Source organism: Boleophthalmus pectinirostris, unplaced genomic scaffold (assembly GCF_026225935.1).
Source record: "Boleophthalmus pectinirostris isolate CB_2022bp ecotype Guang Dong unplaced genomic scaffold, ASM2622593v1 HiC_scaffold_5, whole genome shotgun sequence".
Taxonomy (NCBI): Eukaryota; Metazoa; Chordata; class Actinopteri; order Gobiiformes; family Gobiidae; genus Boleophthalmus; species Boleophthalmus pectinirostris.
Window position 1 is genome coordinate 2,935,092 of NW_026571404.1, and position 19,686 is coordinate 2,954,777.

At 38.3% G+C, this 19,686-nt stretch overlaps 1 protein-coding gene across 2 annotated transcripts in view; it reads left to right on the top strand.

Annotated features, from left to right (window-relative positions):
- sertad2b (SERTA domain containing 2b) overlaps positions 1-19,686 on the top strand; it is an 83,002-nt gene that overhangs the window by 47,850 nt on the left and 15,466 nt on the right. The window contains exon 1 of one of the 2 annotated variants that reach the window (XM_020927769.2): positions 392-526. The exons of the other annotated variant lie outside the window; for it this stretch is intronic. The gene's annotated coding sequence lies outside the window, so the exon portion shown is untranslated. Of the gene's footprint in view, positions 1-391; positions 527-19,686 lie in introns of those variants that run through there. 2 annotated transcript variants of the gene reach the window in all.

Consider the following 19,686-nt stretch of genomic DNA (forward strand, 5'->3'; position numbering starts at 1 on the left):
CCCTTTTCAGTCATGATCCACTTATGTTTTTTTTATTTTGTTTTGTTTTGTGGAGCTGCAAAATGACTGATTAAAACTACTATTACTACTTTTTTTCTCTCTCTTTTGGCACAAATTCGACCTAAAAACGAACCAGTCGATTAGTAACGCGGAATAAATAATGAACCCGCGCTACATTTACGTCATTTAATCGTGTAGTAAAGAGTCTATCAACCTTTGTCGTCACCAGAGCTGCGCCCCCACGCGAAGCCCACCTCACATATGCCTCATCGCCGCCTCTCGCCTCGATTTCGGTTCGTCCCACGGTCCCTGAATGCGCCGCTGCGTTCCTACGAGCCGAGCCACCGTGCGCCTTCCCCCCTCCCTCCCTCCCTCCCTCCCACCTCCGCCTCCTCCTCCTCCTCAGCGCCATTGTGTGTCGGAGTCTCCGGCTGCGCGCACGGCTTGTTTTCCCCCCTCCGTGACCCAGCGAAGCGTCTCCCAGCTCCCCATGTTTCAGCTCCACTCCCCGCTGGACCTAAATGTGGTAAGTGCCCGGATTTACGCACCGAACCGCTCCGAATCGCGCCGGAGCCACGATTACGCAATGCCCCTAACCTATTTTTAATGGTTAATCGGCGGTCAGTGGAAGTGCCGAGGCTCGGACAGGTCCGTAGTCGAAACTTCTGACTTGCTCAGACGTGGAATCGAAACGTAAAAACGCGACGCTTTTTTGAGCTGCTTTTTTTTCTTTCGTTTTTTTTTTTTTTTTTTTTTTTTTTTTTTTTACGCGTAGATCGTGTTGACTCCGAGATACGAGTCTACGCCGAGTGTTGTGTCCTAAACTTTGTTCATCTAAAATGCAACGTCAGAAAAGCAGAAAAAGTAGAGACACGCGTTCTTGCTTCTGCTGCCACTACTTGGGGAAAAAAAAAAAAAAAGCGAAATGACCCGAAACCAACTTCTCGCTTTTTTTCGTTTGGACTTTTACGCGCGTGAGTTACAACGCTAAAAATCGTGTCTGTGTTTGCAAATTGGGCGTCCGAGCTCGTGTCAGATACGGAGATAAGACCACACGACGTGCATTTCGTATTCGTGCGTGGAAATGTCACTTAAAACTCAACATACGCGCGCTTTTCCTCGTTGTTTTCCTCGGTTATTTTCGTTACGGTTGTTGGTTTGTTCATGGTTTTTACGCGCTGAGGTTTTGGAGTTTGGGGTTTTTGCACGTAGCCGCGTCCGTGGAGCTGCTTTGGAAACGTGGATTGTGGCACTTTAAAAAAGCCAGAATAAACATCGCAGGTCTTGGCTCACACCTCACGAGCGCCGAACACGAGCGGGGAACACGTGTGGGGTTTTTAAAAAGTCACGGAGCTGCTCAGAGTTCGTGGTGTTTGTTGGTGTTTGGTGAAGTTGTCGTCTTTGGAGTTGATTTAGTAAAAACTTAAAATGTCGAGTTGTGATGCCAACTGGAGGCTAAAGCTGAGAAGTACTCGGAGGAGGAGTGGTAGTACTGATAGTAGTGGTAGTAGTGATTAAACTGTACTCATAAAAGTACAATTTGTTACACGTTATTTGTTATTATACTACTTTTTTATTTAAACTACTACTACTACTGCTGCTAGGAGGAGTATACTCATGTGTTATTTAAGCCTTGTACTTTTAAGAGCATAGGTTAATCACGTAGTAGTAACAGTAGTAGTTGTTGTAGTTACTGTTGTAGTAGTAGTAGTAGCAGCAGTAGGTTAAAAAAGTAGTATAATATTGTGTTATTTAGGCCTGCCTGTGTAACAAATTGTGCCGTAGTAGTTGTTGTAGTAGTTGTAGTAGTTGTAGTTGTTGTAGTTGTTGTAGTTATTGTAGTAGTAGTAGTAGTAGCAGCAGTAGTAGTAGTAGTTGTAGTAGTAGTAGTAGTAGTAGTAGTAGTAGTAGGTTAAAAAGTAGTATATTAATGTGTTATTTAGGGCTACCTGTGTAACAAATTGTACTTTTATGAGTATAGGGTTATCACGTAGTAGTAGTAGCAGTAGCAGTTGTAGTAGTAATAGTAGTAGTTGTAGTTATTGTTGTTATAGTAGTAATAGCAGTAGCAGTAGTAGTAGCAGTTGCAGTAGTGGGTTAAAAAAGTAGTATAATATTGTGTTATTTAGGCCTGCCTGTGTAACAAATTGTGTAGTAGTAGTAGTAGTAGTAGTAGTAGTAGTAGTAGTAGTAGTAGTAGTAGTAGTAGTAGTAGTAGTAGTAGTAGTAGTAGTAGTAGTAGTAGGCTAAAAAAATAGTATAATGTGTTATTTATGCCTGTCTGTGTAACAAATTGTGTAGTAGTTGTAGTTGTTGTAGTAGTAGTAGTATTTGTAGTAGTAGTAGTAGTAGTAGTAGTAGTAGTAGTAGTAGTAGTAGTAGTAGTAGTAGTAGTAGTAGTAGTAGTAGTAGTAGTAGTAGTAGTAGTAGTAGTAGTAGTAGTAGTAGTAGTAGTAGTAGTAGTAGTAGTAGTAGTAGTAGTAGTAGTAGTAGTAGTAGTAGTAGTAGTAGTAGTAGTAGTAGTAGTAGTAGTAGTAGTAGTAGTAGTAGTAGTAGTAGTAGTAGTAGTAGTAGTAGTAGTAGTAGTAGTAGTAGTAGTAGTAGTAGTAGTAGTAGTAGTAGTAGTAGTAGTAGTAGTAGTAGTAGTAGTAGTAGTAGTAGTAGTAGTAGTAGTAGTAGTAGTAGTAGTAGTAGTAGTAGTAGTAGTAGTAGTAGTAGTAGTAGTAGTAGTAGTAGTAGTAGTAGTAGTAGTAGTAGTAGTAGTAGTAGTAGTAGTAGTAGTAGTAGTAGTAGTAGTAGTAGTAGTAGTAGTAGTAGTAGTAGTAGTAGTAGTAGTAGTAGTAGTAGTAGTAGTAGTAGTAGTAGTAGTAGTAGTAGTAGTAGTAGTAGTAGTAGTAGTAGTAGTAGTAGGCTAAAAAAAAAGTATAATATTGTGTTATTTATGCCTGTGTAACAAATTGTGGTTGTAGTCGTATAAAAAATAAATATAATCATAATAAAAAAGTAGTATAATGTGTTATTTAGCTCTACCTGTGTAACAAATTGTAGTAGTAGTAGTAGTAGTGATTACCCTGTACTCATAAAAGTACAATTTGTTACACGTTATTTGTTGTTATAATACTTTTTTAAACTACTACTAATACTACTACGACTACTATTACTACTGCTACTAAAAGTAGTAGTAGTTGTAGCAGTAGTTTAAAAAAGTAGAATAATAATGTGTTATTTCATCATACCTGTGTAACAAATTATACTTTTATGAGTATAGGTTAATCACTCAAACTACTATTACTCCTTGTAGTAGTAGTAGTAGTAGTAGGAGTAGAAGTTGTATAGTAAAAAAAGAACGTTGTATAATAACAAATAATGTGTAAGAAATTGTATATGTATATATCTGAGTATAGGTTAATCACTACTACTACTACTACTACTACTACTACTACTACTACTACTACTACTACTACTACTACTACTACTACTACTACTACTACTACTACTACTACTACTACTACTACTACTACTACTACTACTACTACTACTACTACTACTACTACTACTACTACTACTACTACTACTACTACTACTACTACTACTATTACTACTACTACTATTACTACTATTACTACGTGATTAACCTATACTCATAAAAGTACAATGTGTTACACATTAATTGTTATTATTCTACTTTTTTAACCTACTACTACTACTGCCACTGCTACTACTACTACTCCTACTACTGCTACTATTACTACTACTATTACTACTACTACTGTTACTATTACTACTACTACTATTACTACTACTACTACTACTACTACTAACAAATAATGTGTAACAAATTGTACTTTTATGAGTATAGGTTAATCACTACTACTAACTACTACTACTACTACTACTACTACTACTACTACTAGACCACTAATACTGTTACTACTGCTTTTTACTTAAAAAAAAAAAAAAAGTCTTTCTTTTCTTGAACACTTTCACAATATTTTAAATAATCAAAATCTTACTGAAGTAAAAGTTTTTGTGTAGGTTGTTCCTTCCTTTATAAGAATATGTAAATACAGTCTGACGGTAACATGACATCAGTAATATTTATTTTTGGCCTCAATGGAAACTCTCTTCCTTTTGGCTCTAATATTCCACAGAATGTTCCGAAGTGTGATTTTAACTTTCGGTTTCCGCGAAATCATGTAGAAAGTTCCCCGCTCCACTTTTTTTTTTCAGTAGCCAGAACCAAACTCTATTTATTTCAGAAAAAAATATAACAATATAAGTCGTAAATTGCACCAGAAAAAGAGTCCTCGAGTACTCCCGTTGTTAATTTTACTCCTAGTTTTGTCATTAACCCTATTTGGAGCTCGTCACTGCGCTTCTACGATTATTTTGAAGTAACTGGAGTGTATTTTTGGCGGCTCTTCCCTCTTCCTGTCTCGGTTTAGATGTGGATGTCATGTCAGTGCGATGAAGCAAAATGGGAGCTCTGTTTGTAACCGGAGCGGCTGCTTTTATTTTGAAGGAGTTATGAAATCATTTGAGAGTTTGATTTGGCCTGACGAGGACGAGTGTGAGTGTTTTTCGAGACGCTGCTCGTGCTTGTTTTTCTTGATCTTTGCTGTGTTATTCATAGCGGGAGTGCGGCGCGTTTACTGTTTGTTCACTCAGAGCTGGAGTTTCCAATCGAACGTCACATGATGTTTATGAGTTATGATGTGGTGCGACGTGTATACACCACGGCAAATCTCTATCAAATGACATAAAACCACATGGTAACAGAAAAAAATCAATATTATTTTGTCTTTAACAGAGCTGTTTTTAGTATTTAGTATTGTATTTACTATTGAAATCAGTTAGTGTATTGTTAAAAAGGCAGTTTATACTTTTATTTTTAGAGTTTTACATTCGTGATTTAGATTTTTTTTTTACTTAGATAAACTTTATTGATCCACAAGATAAATTATTTGGACACAGCACCTCACAAATCACAATATAATATAATAACAAAAAGTAAAAAGTATAAATGTTAATAATAAATTCTAAATAAGTCGCCAAAAACAGGTGTCAAATAAGACAGAAGTGTATTAGGGGTGTGAGAAAAAATCTATTCAGTGATATATCGCGATTAGATGTGTGCAAAAATATCTAAATATCGATATATCGTTTAATTTAATGTGATGATACAGTATCGATATCGTGGGCTGCTGTTTCGAGTATTTTTTGGTTTATGTGACTAAATTATCTTGTTACAGAGCTACAGTTTTGTTTGTTCAGAGGAAGGAAACTTGTTTATGCGACATATTTGACATTTTTGATGATTAAAATGTTTGTGTTTCTTATTTTGTTTGCACAAGAAGTGGTTTAACAAAGACTTTTAGTATCACAGACATGATTTAGACTTTAATTTTTTTCAACTGTATCGATTCGATTTGAAATATATCCTATTGAATTAAACTGTACTGTATCAAGGTGTGTATCGTATCGTGGCCTATGTATCGAGGTATGTATCGTATCGTGGCCTATGTATCGAGGTGTGTATCATATCGTGGCCTATGTATTGAAATATGTATCGTATCGTGGCTTATGTATTGTGACCTATGTATTGAGGTATGTATCGTATTGTGGCCTATGTATCAAGATATGTATCGTATTGTGGCCTATGTATCGAGGTATGTATCGTATTGTGGCCTATGTATCGAGGTATGTATCGTATTGTGGCCTATGTATCGAGATATGTATCGTATTGTGGCCTATGTATCGAGATATGTATCGTATTGTGGCCTATGTATCGAGATATGTATCGTATTGTGGCTTATGTATCGTATTGTGGCCTATGTATCGAGGTATGTATCGTATTGTGGCCTATGTATCGAGATATGTATCGTATCATGACCTATGTATCGAGGTGTGTATCATATCGTGGCCTATGTATTGAAATATGTATCGTATCGTGGCTTATGTATTGTGACCTATGTATTGAGGTATGTATCGTATTGTGGCCTATGTATCGAGATATGTATCGTATTGTGGCCTATGTATCGAGATATGTATCGTATCATGACCTATGTATCGAGTGTGTGTCATATCGTGGCCTATGTATTGAAATATGTATTGTATCGTGGCTTATGTATCGAGATATGTATCGTATTGTGACCTATGTATTGAGGTATGTATCGTATTGTGGCCTATGTATCGAGATATGTATCGTATTGTGGCCAATGTATCAAGATATGTATCGTATCGTGGCCTATGTATCGAGATATGTATCATATCATGACCTATGTATCGAGGTGTGTATCATATCGTGGCCTACGCATCGAGATATGTATCGTGGCCAATGTATCGAGATATGTATCATGTCAGCAACTTCCCAGCTCTAATCGTGATACTACATTGCACAATTCTTAAATCGCTTCAAAATTTGTCAGAATATTTTTTTGTTTTTTAGTCATATTTTTCACAAAAACTCCAGACATAATTTAATTTAATTATAATACATCAGACTTATATAACGCTTTTTTGGACACTCAAAGATGCTTAACTTCACTCAAAGACTTAAACATTTACTGCTCTCGTGATATAAAAATAAAAAAGTCAATTCATGTAATAAAATTTTGTGCTTGTGAAGGTACATGACGGTATTATTAGAAGTAATTATTGATAGTATTGGGATATATCGGGACATATCGTACCGTGACATGCATAGTGTGATACATATCTTACTTCCAGACTCATGGCAATGCACATTCCAAAATTATATCAGTGTAAATGTCCAAATCAAGATAAAATAGAACAATGAGTAATAACAAAACTCAGCTATATACAAAAGATCATAATTATTGACAAAATATCTTGAAAACCGGCATTTTTTCTGTTACTGGCATCGCCTCTTCACAGATCTGACCCGGTGACTTCTCCATGGAGACGTGTACGTTTATTGTCGTACTTTAGTGGAACGTTTTGGCCCAAAGCAGCAACATCTCCATGGAAACAAACAGTAAAAGTTCTATAATGCACCTTTTAAAGTTTTAATCGTCATCATGAATTTATCTGCGTGAAAATAATAAATAACAAAATGAATTCAGCCCTGACTCGAGTTTACAAACGCACAGATACGCCCCCTACTGGAGCGCTGAGGGGCCGCGGCAGTGTAAGTGAAACTGAAAATATTCGCTGTTATCGTCAAGGTTGAAGTATCTTACAGACTACGGGTTGAAAATGGTTCTCGCACATGTTGTTCTGAGACAAAACGAGATAAAACATGACTTTGCTGTGATTTTATCTGACAATAACCATAAAGGAATTTAATTGAATTGAACCAAAGTATAACATACGCTTTAATAACATTTATTTTGACATAATATTTGTATTATTTATTTAACATCTACACTGACTATCTTCAAAAAAGCTCTGAAAACTCACCTCTTCAAAACTGCCTTTAAATAACTGCAGCTCCCCTTTAATGTTTATTTCAATTCAGTCCAGTTCACTTTATTTCTACAGCACATTTTATAAACACGACAGTTTCCAAAGTGCTGCACAGACAAATTAATACAAGAAAAGAGAGTAAATCATTAATAAAAAAAATAAACAAAAAGTGTTAAAATGCATAAAGCTAAAAAAAATAAAATAAATAATAATACAAAAAAATAAGTAAATAAATAAATAAAAATACTAAATAAATAAGTAAATAAACAAATAAAAATACAAAATAAATAAGTAAATGAATAAATAAAAATACAAAATAAATAAGTAAATAAATAAATAAAAATACAATATAAATAAGTAAATAAAAATACAAAGTAAATAAATAGGTAAATAAAATACAAAATAAATAAGTAAGTAAATAAATAAATAAATAAAAATACAAAATAAATAAATACAGTTAAACGCAATTAAATAAAATACATAGAGGACCACTTTACTCACGTGGTGTTAAAAGCCTGAGAGTAAAAGTGGGTCTTAAAATGAGACTTAAAACATTTGAATTTACCTTTATTCCAGATTTATGGTCCATTTTTTAAGACCGACGAGGACGGTGACAAAAACAAAACACTAAACATTTATGTTTTTCAAAGACAGCCACACCAGTGTCTCTACATGTCGGACTCATATCTTATCGCACTGAATCTCGAATTTGTGAGTCACGTGATTATTTTATTGTCCGATTTGTTCAGTTTGCAGATAAAACTGAACATTAAAGTTCATAGTCCAGCTTTCAGAGTGTTCACTTTCACTTTCATTTGTGCTGAACCATGTGAAGCGTCTTTTAGTGTCATGAAAACATCTACACAAGTATTATTAAGGATGTAACGATATTCAACTCTCTCAATTTGACGGTATTTTCATGATATACATCCCACGGCACGATATTTATTGCGATATTTTGCCTACAAAACTGTAAAAATGCAACTTTTTTCCTTTTAAAATGCCTTGACATGACTTTGGTTCTGTAATAAACCAAAGAATTAAGATTTAAATGTGCTTAAAATTATGATGATTATTATTATTTGTATTATTTTCATGCCGTCTACAGTGTAATGGAGCAAAGGATCATGGTCTATGTAGTTCACTTTGGGTTTTTTTAAGCTCTTGCTGCACCAAAACAATGAATTTAAGCAAAGAGACTCGTAATTTGATATATTGTGTATTGTAAGACTTTTGACAATACGATATCCTGATATTTCAGTTATTGTTATGTCCCTGATTATTATTGTTATTGTGATGATCTGTGCTTGTTACTAAATGTTTGATCCAGTTTCATCATATGACCCAGTGGTGCAAACAGAGCCACGTTTCAGACACATTAGTCATGAAGTGTCCAGATATTCCTCCGAGTCTGTGGCTGCTGTCGGCTTTTCGAACTCTGCATTTTTATTTTTATGAACTTTTGCTCGGTATTATTGGATTGGAATTTATTAAACTGAATAAAAAACAACAACAAACATTAATAAAAGGGCAGGGGGCAGTGTTGGGGAGTAACAAATTTCATGTACTGGAGTTACGTAATCAGAGTACAAATTATGAGTAACTGTACTGATTACAGTTACTTTGTTGAAATAAATGGATTACATGGCGGTATTTTCCTGTTTTACATTGTGAGCTATATCCCTTTTTTATTATTTTTTTATTTTGGTAATTCCGTCTTGTTCACGTTGGTGGCGTCAGTCACACAGTGGACGAGGTCGTTGTTAATAATCTGATTCCGCATCATTTTGAGTAAAAAACATCCAATATTACAGATTTTTACTGGGCTGGCACCTTTATGTTTGTACAGAAAGTGATTTTTATTTTATTTTTTTTGACACTTAACATTAGTTTGGACTTAATGTAAAGCAGCAGTGATCTCGTATTGAAAACATTTCTCTATCAATAATATTTTTAATATGTTTAAGTAAAGTCTGGGCTTTTTATTGTCTTTATGCAGATAAAACTTCTCATGTTAAGAAATTCTAGTCTAGTCTAGGCATGTCCAAACTACGGCCCGTGGGCCAAATGCGGCCCTCAGACAAATTTTTCTTGGCCCTCAGGCTTCCAGGTGACTTGGCCCAAATTACCTTACATCAATTCAAAAATCACTTTTTACTGCAGATTTTTTGAAAATCTACTTTGATAAAGCTAATGTTTAATATTTAGTTTGTGGTTTTGAGGATCTTAGCATGAATAAAGACTGATGGATCATTCAAACGTGTTAAACATGCACATATTTCAATTATTCACTGTGTTGAGCACCAGTCTCCGGCCCTCGATCGGCCCTGTGCTTCATCTGTGTTTAGAGATGTTTCCCTTGATGAAAAAAAGTTTGGACACCCCTGACTTACAGCAAACAAAAGTCTGTTCATGGAGACTTGGGCTTAACAGACAATTTGAAGAGAACAAACATGAATTTTCAGGATGTGGTTGTTAAATTCATGTAGTTTTAAAAAACATGACAATATCAAGTAATCCAAAGTATTCAGATTACATTACTCACTTTAAGTAATTTAATAGATTATGTTACAAACTACATTTTGGGGTATGTAATCTGTAATCTGTAGGGGAATACATTTTAAAAATAACCTTCCCAACACTGGGCAGGGATCACCTACTCATTTCGATATGATTGTTGTACAGTTAGATGCCTGTGAAACAAAAAAAAAACTATCATTTTATTGGTGCACAAAGTTCAAAATAACACATTTAGAATTGTAATTAATCAAATTTGAGTGATTCAGTACAATACGTATTAGGAGTGTATCGATATCCAAGTCTAAGGATACGATATTGTCACGGTGTGAACCTCATGATACGATATTTATTGTGATATCGTGGAAAAGCTCATGATCTGATGGAGAGTCTCACGTTTAGGGATGTAACAATATCCAAATCTCTTACAGTATTTACACAATATTTACACAATATGCATCTCACGGTACGATATTTATTGCGATATAAAACTGTGGATATGCAACTTTTTTCCTTTTAAAATGCCTTGACAAGACTTAATCCAAAAAACTAAGACTTAAAAGTGTTAGAACTGTTATTTCTTCTTGTCGTCTGCACTGAAATGGAGCAAAAGATCATTGTCTATGTAGTTCCCTCTGTCTTTTTTTTTTTTTTTTTAGCTGTTGCTGCGCTGTAACTCTCTCTCTCCAGCTACAGTTTTGTTGTTTGTTCAGAGGAAGGAAACTCGTTTATGTGACACATTTGACATTTTCACTGTTTTGATGATGAAAATGTTTGTGTTTCATATGAACTTTGCACAAGAAGAAGACTTTTTGTATCACAGACATGAGTTAGAATTAATGTTTTAGGAACTGTATCAAATTGATTTGAAATATATCGTATTGAATCGAAAGCTCACTTTGTTCTTTGTTCTGAGTGTTCTTTCTGTGACAGAGGGGTGCTGATGCTGATGGTGAGTCTGTTCTGTGTGTCGCGATGTTTTCAGAGATCGTACGTGTGCAGGTTTAGCGCAGCGTAAACATGCACCATGATGAAACCGGGATACAGATGTGCACGTAAACACCCTCACTGAGCGGTACAGTGTCTCCAAAGAGGTGCCAGAGCCCAAATGTAGGACTGAGGCCGCAGCTCCAGTGTTTGCGCTGTCAGACTCAGCTTCGTATAGGGAGTTTCATTGTTGAAAAAAAGCGAGCGTTTCATGCTGGGAATTATTTTTGATCGGTGGCAAGAAACACTAATTCAACATGACGGACGGAGCGAGAAAGCACGTAAAGGGTATTGATCCCGGTTATTTATCCACTCTAACGGCAGAGGACCCAAGACCATTTGACCAGAAATTGGTCATAAACATCGACGGACGACAAATCACCCTTTTCAACCCCGACAGAGTCTGGACCAAACCAAATTTCTGGTCAGAATCTCCAATTACCTGGACAAATATTCACTTTGGGCGATATCCACAATGACTTGGTGGAAACTCCTGGGCCATTCACAGCAGAAAAGATGAAAACCTCCAAGAGTCTCGATGTGTTGTTGAACTTGTTGGAGTCCACGGTTTGTTAGGATCTTCTACGTTTGCTCTGCGGATGTTTGAAAGTCGTTTAATTCACCGTTAGTGGTTCTTTTCACTCAGAATACGAAAAAGACATTTTCCTTCTTCTGTGCTTCTATTTGTGCGTCCGATAATGCAGCAGGAATTTACCATTATTGGGGATAAATACGCGAGGTTACGCACTGTGTTTGACGCTACCGTGTTTCTTGCCTCCGACCAAAATATTTCCCAGCAGCAACGCGGGCTTTTAATAACAATGACGTCACCTGAAACTCAACTATTTACGCTCAGAAACGTACAATTAGTTTGTTGATTAGAAATGAACGTAATCGACAAAATTCTTAATGATCAGTTATGATAATGATTAAGAGACGAGTGCGCGAGCGGTGATTACACGAGTTTTGACTCAAACTCTGCCGAGCCAAGTGTGTCAGTCGCTCAGGCCAAAGAGCACAACAACAGCACGGAGGCTTAGGCTACGTTCAGACTGCAGGACTTAATGCTCAATTCAGATTTTTTTTGTGTGTGAAATCTGATGTTTTTTCGAGGTCGTTCACATTTCCAGTTAAATGTGACTTGTATGTGTCTCCAGTGTGAACATTAAACGGCCCAAAAGTGTCCCACATGTGACACTGGAGACACGACGACGTCAACCGCAGTGAGCGTCTCTGTGTTTACAGAAGTTGTCCAAACATGGACGCAGCATCGAGCACCTGGAGATTTTAAAGTTCCTCTCGTACCGGAGCCACAACATGAACAACTGACTTGTTTTAAGGAGGAGATTGAGAAGGAGAAGGACCAGGTTTTTGGTCGTGGTGTTTTGTGGTTCAGTCCGTTGAAAGGAACGTGTGGATGTGGAGACGGAGCCAAGAGTGGTGAGTGGAGATGTGCTTCACTTCAGTGACACGGAGTTCATGAACAATTTTCGTATGACGAGAAGAACATTTGTGTACGTTTGTGTCTTGTTGATAACGTGTAGGTGGATGAATGCACTTTGGCCGTTCAGACTGAAGTCACATGTTAAAGATCAGATATGTATCAGTTTTAGGACCACATATCCAAGTGTCCTGCGTCACATTTGAAAAAATCGGATCAGATCACCCAGTTCTAGTTATTGCTTTATCTGGAATGTTCCACAGTATGGCATTAAACCTTTGTAACTTTTTTTTTTTCATGGAGACCAAACCGGACCAAGTTACGGGTCACATCTGTGGAGAGACGACCAGTGCTCACAGTCAAATGTTTGTTTTTCGAGGCATTTTTGAGCTTTAAAAACACTTGTAATTGAATAAATGTAAAGTAGAGCTGTTTAATGTCACACTGCGGAACATTTTAAGCAGAGACGTGACATCTCCATGGAAACAAGAAGGTGACAGACCCTGAACCATAAAGTTACGCAGTGCAGCTTTAATGGATTTAGACTAAACCTGGATATAAACATGAATCCGTTCGATATTATATTACGTTTTTGGAATCTACGCACCCACCCGGAAACACTTACTCCGGTTCCCCGTCTATTTTTAACCCAGAATGGCGAAATTCCCACACGGAGCACGCCCCCCCGAACACACCGCGACCACGTGCCGTCGCCCTGCACCGCTCCTCCGGTCTCTCCATTCACTCCCTGCATCCGATCCGGCCTCCTCCGCTCGTCTTTGTCTCCTCTCCGGTTGTGCGTCGGCTCTGGGAAGTGTTTGTGTGTGTGTGTGTGTGTCGAGCCACGAGCGCACATCCCGCGCACACACACACACACACACACCAGGGACCACGCGTAACAACACAACGATCGCACACAACGACGCTTTTCTGCAGGACTTTCTTCAAACTGACCCAGAAACGATCGCGATAAATTAAAAATAGTTGACATTTTCGAGACCATTTTGAACTAATATAATCATGACAATGGAGTAAAAATGCAAATACTTCCTCTCGAAGATCAATAAAGTTTAGTTTTTAAAGAACGTTTCACACAGGAACGGAGAGACAAACAAAAACAACAGGCCGGAATCAAATCAAACTGTTTAACATGAGAAGAGTTTAATGTAATAAAATGTGTCTCACAGGAAGAAAGACGAAGTTAAATAAACCAAACACGAACGAAACAATAAATACAAAGGATTATTACGTCTCTGTAACTAAACTAAGAGAAAGAAAGAGAGAGAGAGAGAGAGAGATAAAGAAAGAGAGCTAGAGGCGGAAAAGAGAGAGAAATGGAGAGCATTACAGAGAGAGAGAGACGGAGGTAGAGGAGGAATAGAGAGAAAATTAGAGGAGGAATAAAGAGAGAGAAAGAGTTGGAGGAGGAATAGAGAGAGAGCTAGTGGAGGAACAAGGAGAAAAAGAGAGAGAGAGAGGTAGAGGACTACAGAGAGAGAGAGAGAGCTAGATCATGAAAAAAGAGAGAGAGCGAGGAGGAATAAAGAGAAAGAGTTGGAGGAGGAATAGGGAGAAAGAGAGCTAGAGGAGGAGTAGAGAGAGAGAGAACTACAGGAGGAATATAAAAAGAGAGAGAGAACTACAGGAGGAATATAAAAAAGCGAGAGAGAAAACTAGAGGAGGAATAGAAAAAGAGAGAGACCTTCAGGAGGAATAGAGAGAGACGGAGAACTAGAGGAGAAATAAAGAGAGAGAGACCTACAGGAGGACTAAAGAAAGAGAGAGAGAACTGCAGGAGTAAAAAAGAGAGAAAACTAGAGGAGGAATAGAAAAAGAGAGAACTACAGGAGGAACAGAAAAAGAGAGAGACCTTCAGGAGGAATAGAGAGAGACGGAGAACTAAAGGAGAAATAAAGAGAGAGACCTACAGGAGGACTAAAGAAAGAGAGAGAGAACTGCAGGAGTAAAAAAGAGAGAGAACTAGAGGATGAATAGAAAAAGAGAGAGGGCTAGAAGAGGAATAGAGAGAGAGAACTACAGGAGTAAAAAAGAAATGGAGAGAACTAGAGGAGGAATATAAAAAGAGAGAAATAGAGGAGGAATATAAAAAGAGAGAGAAAAAACAAGAGGAATAAAGAGAGAGAAAAAACAAGAGGAGGAATATAAAAAGAGAGAGAGAACTAAAGGAGGAATAGAAAAAGAGAGAGAAAACTAGAGGAAGATAAAGAAAGAAAGAGAGAGAACTACAGCAGTAAAAAAGAAATGGAGAGAACTACAGGAGGAATAGAAAAAGAGAACTACAGGAGAAATAAAGAAAGAGAGAGAAAAAACAAGAGGAGGAATAAAGAAAGAGAGAGAGAACTACAGGAGGAATAAAGAAAGGGAGAGAACTACAAGAGGAATAGAAAAAGAGAAAAAAAAGAGGAGGAATAAAGAAAGAGAGAAAAAACAAGAGGAGGGATAAAGAGAGAGAGAACTAGAGGAGGAATAAAGAAAGAGAGAGAGAACTAGAGGAGGGATAAAGAGAGAGAGAAACTAGAGGAGGAATAAAGAAAGAGAGAGAGAACTAGAGGAGGAATAGAAAGAGAGAGTGAGAACTACAGGAGGAATAAAGAAAGGGAGAGAACTACAAGAGGAATAGAAAAAGAGAGAAAAAAAAGAGGAGGAATAAAGAAAGAGAGAGAAAAAAACAAGAGGAGGGATAAAGAAAGAGAAAAAAACAAGAGGAGGGATAAAGAAAGAGAGAGAAAAAAACAAGAGGAGGAATAAAGAAAGAGAGAGAAAAAACGAGAAGGGATAAAGAAAGAGAGAGAAAACAAGAGGAGGAATAAAGAAAGGGAGAGAACTACAAGAGGAATAGAGAGAGAACTACAGGAGGAATAGAAAAAGAGAGAGAACTAGAGGAGGAATAAAAAGAGAGAGAACTACAGGAGGAATAAAAAGAGAGAGAGAGAGAACTAGAGGAGGAATAGAGAGAGAGAGAGAGAACTACAGGAGGAATAGAGAGAGAGAGAACTAGAGGAGGAAGAGAGAGAGAGAAGACTAGAGGAGGAATAGAAAGAGAGAGAGAGAACTACAGGAGGAATAGAGAGAGAGAGAGAGAACTACAGGAGGAATAGAGAGAGAGAGAACTAGAGGAGGAAGAGAGAGAGAGAACTAGAGGAGGAATAGAAAGAGAGAGAGAGAACTACAGGAGGAATAGAGAGAGAGAGAACTAGAGGAGGAATAGATAGAAGAGAGAGAGAGAGACTAGAGGAGGAATAGAAGAGAGAGAGAGAGAGCGTGGCGCTGGCAGAGCGGTCGGCGTTGACCTAAATCTGCCTTCACTCTTCTCCTTTTTATTTATAGACTTAAAGAGACGAGTGCGCGAGCGGCGATTACACGAGTTTTGACTCAAACTCCGCCGAGCCAAGTGTGTCAGTCGCTCAGGCCAAAGAGCACAACAACAGCACGGAGCCTGAGTCACGTACAGCACGCTCACGTAAGAGGTTCGTCACTACAGAAAGCCTGTTGACATGGCAACCGGTCCACAAATCTACACTTAGGGCCGACCAAAAACCCAGCCCAGGACCTGGACATTCGGGGGTTTCTCGCAGCACTGATTTTAAAGAGGCACTACGTAACTTTTCTAGTGAAGGTTTGAAGCTGCTCGTGTCCATGGAGATGTTGGTTTTGGTGGAATATTTCATGGTAGAGCATTAAACGAGAAACTTAGATTTGTTTATTTACGGTCACTCTTAACAGTCCCAGTTTAGTTCAGTTTTTGTTGCATTTTAGTCCCAGTGTAGTCCTAGTTTAGTCCCAATTTAGTCCTATTGTAGTCCTAGTTTAGTCCCAGTTTAGTCCTATTGTAGTCCTAGTTTAGTCCCAGTTTAGTCCTATTGTAGTCTTAGTTTAGTAGTTCCCAGTTTAGTCCTAGTGTAGTCCCAGTTTAGTTCCATTTTAGTTCAATTTTAGTTCCAGTTTAGTCCCAGTTTAGTTAAATTTTAGTCCCATTTTAGTCCCATTTAATACCAGTTTAGATCCAGTCAGTCCAGATCCAGTCAGTTTAGACACATTTTTAAATTGGGACTAAATTGGGACTAAATTGGGACTAAAATGGGACTAAAATGGGTCTAAACTGGGACTAATCAGTGACTGAACCAGGACTAAACTGGGACTAAACCTAAACCGGGACTAAACCAGGACTAAACTGGGACTAAACTGAGACTAAACTGGGACTAATCAGTGACTAAACCAGGACTATATTGGGACTAACTGAGACTAAACTGGGACTAAACTGGGACTAAAACCGGGACTAAACCGGGACTAAACTGTGACTAAACTGTGACTAAAACGGGACTAAACCGGGACTAAACTGAAACTAAACTGGGACTAAACCAGGATTATAAGCAAAGGACTGAACCCCATCTACATCAGGACTAAACTCTGCTCAAACCAAAACCAAACCAGGACAAAAAAAACAAACAAAATATGAAATCTTCTGAACGGAAAAAAAAAAAAAATCTTCAAATTACAGTTGTCCAAAACAGGAAGTTGAAGACGTGTTTTCTGTTCTAAAGTGGTTTCCTCATCACAAACACAGCTGGACTTTTGTTTTTGTTTCATTCACACGTTTAACACACAAACCCTGTTCTTCTCTCAAACTGAAAACACTCTGCTCCACCTCGTGATGTCATCATGTGGTGATACAGCAAGTGCTCCACTGTGTTTTTAAACTCCACACTCCTTCACTAGAATCATTTTGGAACATTTCAGCCCTGGAATTGACGATTTTCTACTGAACTAAAGATAAAAGTAGATGTTCACTTGAAAACTACCACTGCATGACATCACAAGGTGGAACAGAGCAATTTGAGAGAAAAAGAGAGAGAGAGAGAGAGAGAGAGGAAAAGAGAGAGAGAGAGAGAGGAAAAGAGAGAGAGAGAGAGGAAGAGAGAGAGAAAAGGAAAAGAGAGAGAGAGGAGGAAAAAGAGAGAGGGAGAGGGAGGAAGAGTGAGGAAAGAGAAGAGAGTGGAAAAGAGAGAGAGAGGGGGAAAGAGAGAGAGAGAGAGAGAGAGAGAGGAGGAAAAGAGAGAGAGAGAGGAAAAGAGAGAGAGAGAGAGAAGAAGAGAGAGAGAGAGAGAGAGGAAAGAGAGAGAGAGAGAGAGGAAAAGGAAGAGAGAGAGAAGGAAAAGAGAGAGAGGAAGGAAAAAAGAGAGAGAGAGGGAAAAAGAGAGAGAGAGAGAGGAAAAGAGAGAGAGAGGAGGAAAAGAGAGAGAGAGAGGAAAAGAGAGAGAGAGAGGGGAGAGGAGAGAGAGAGAGGAGGAAAAGAGCGAGAGAGAGGGGAGGATGAGGAAAAGAAAGGGAACTAGAGGAGGACTACAGAGAGAGAGAGAGAAGAGAGCTAGAGAGTGATGTGGTGAGAGAGAAATGGAGGGAAAGAGGAGAGAGAAGGAGGGAAGGTAGAGGGTAGGAGAAAGAGCGAGAGAGAGAGAGAGCAAAGAAGAGGGAGATAGAGGGTAGCGGGTCAGGGGATAAAGAGAAGAGGAGGAGAGAGGTTGGAGAGAGAGAGAAAGAGAGAGACAGGACTGAAGAGGAGGAGGGAAAATGGGGAGAGAGAAAAGAGGGATGAGACAGAGGGGGATAGAGAGACAGGGAGTGAAAAAGGAAGGAGAGAAGAGGAAGGTGAGAGAATCAGTGGTATGGGTAAAGAGAGGAAGAGGAGAGAAAAAGAGAGGAAAGGGTAAAAGAAGGAAAGAAGGGAGGAGAGCGAGGAGGAAGGAGGGAGATTGAAAGACAGAGAAGGGGGAGAGAGAGGAGATGAGAAGGAGGAAGAAAAGAGGGAAAGAGGAGAGAAGAGTGGACCAGAGAACATAGAGGAAGAAGGGAGAGGAGAGGAGAGAGAAAGAAGGGAGAGGAGAGGAGAGAGAGAAAGAAGGGAGAGGAGAGAGAGAAAGAAGGGAGAGGAGAGGAGAGAGAGAGAGAGGAGAGAGGGAGAGAGAGAGGAGAGAGAGAGAGAGAGAGGAAGAGGAAGAGAGAGAGGGAGAGGAGAGAGAGAGAGAGAGAGAGAGAGAGAAAGAAGGGAGAGGAGAGGAGAGAGAGAGAGAGTGTTCTGGGGGGTTCACATGGAAAAGCAGCGGCTCCAGTTACACGATCAGAACACGACTGCAGTCTCCCTCTGCACCAACACACACACACACACACACACACACACACACGAACTCTACACACACACACACACACACACACACACACACGAGCTCTACACACACTACACACATAGGGACTACACTACACAACACACAAAATACACACAACATACAACATACACACAGCACACAGGGACTACTGCACAATACACAACAGAACACACAGTGTGTAATATACAATACATGGTACACATACAACACACAACATATCCACAACACACAGCATACACACAACATACAACACACAACATACACACAACATATACACAACATACAGACAATACACAACATGCCTATAATACACTACATACTGCAATATACAATATACAGAAAATAAACAACATATAAGCAGTACACAACACACACAACAACACACAACATATACACAACAAACATACAACACACACAATACACAACATATTGATAATACACTACATATATACAATACTCAGCATACATACAGTATAAAAATAAACAACATACAAGCAATACACAACACACACAATACACAACACACACACACAATACACAACACACACACAATACACACACAATAACACAACATACACACACACAATACACAACAACACACAACATATACACAACAAACATACAACACACACAATACACAACAATTGATAATACACACATATATACAATACTCAGCATACATACAGTATACAAAAATACACAACATACAACAATACACAACACACACACATACACAACACACACACAATACACAACACACACACAATACACAACACACACACAATACACAACACACACACACACAAATACACAACACACACAACACACACACACAACACACACACACAATACACAACACACACACACATACACAACACTACACAACACACACATTACACAACACACACACACAACACAACACACACAATACACAACACACACACACACACACAACACACACACAATACACAACACACACACACACACACACACACACACAATACACAACAAACAGACAGTGTATTAGACACAGGTGGTGTACTGCTGCAAGTATAATCACAAATTGACCTGGAATTGCAAAACACAACATACACACACAATTACACAACACAATACAGAAAATACAGTAAA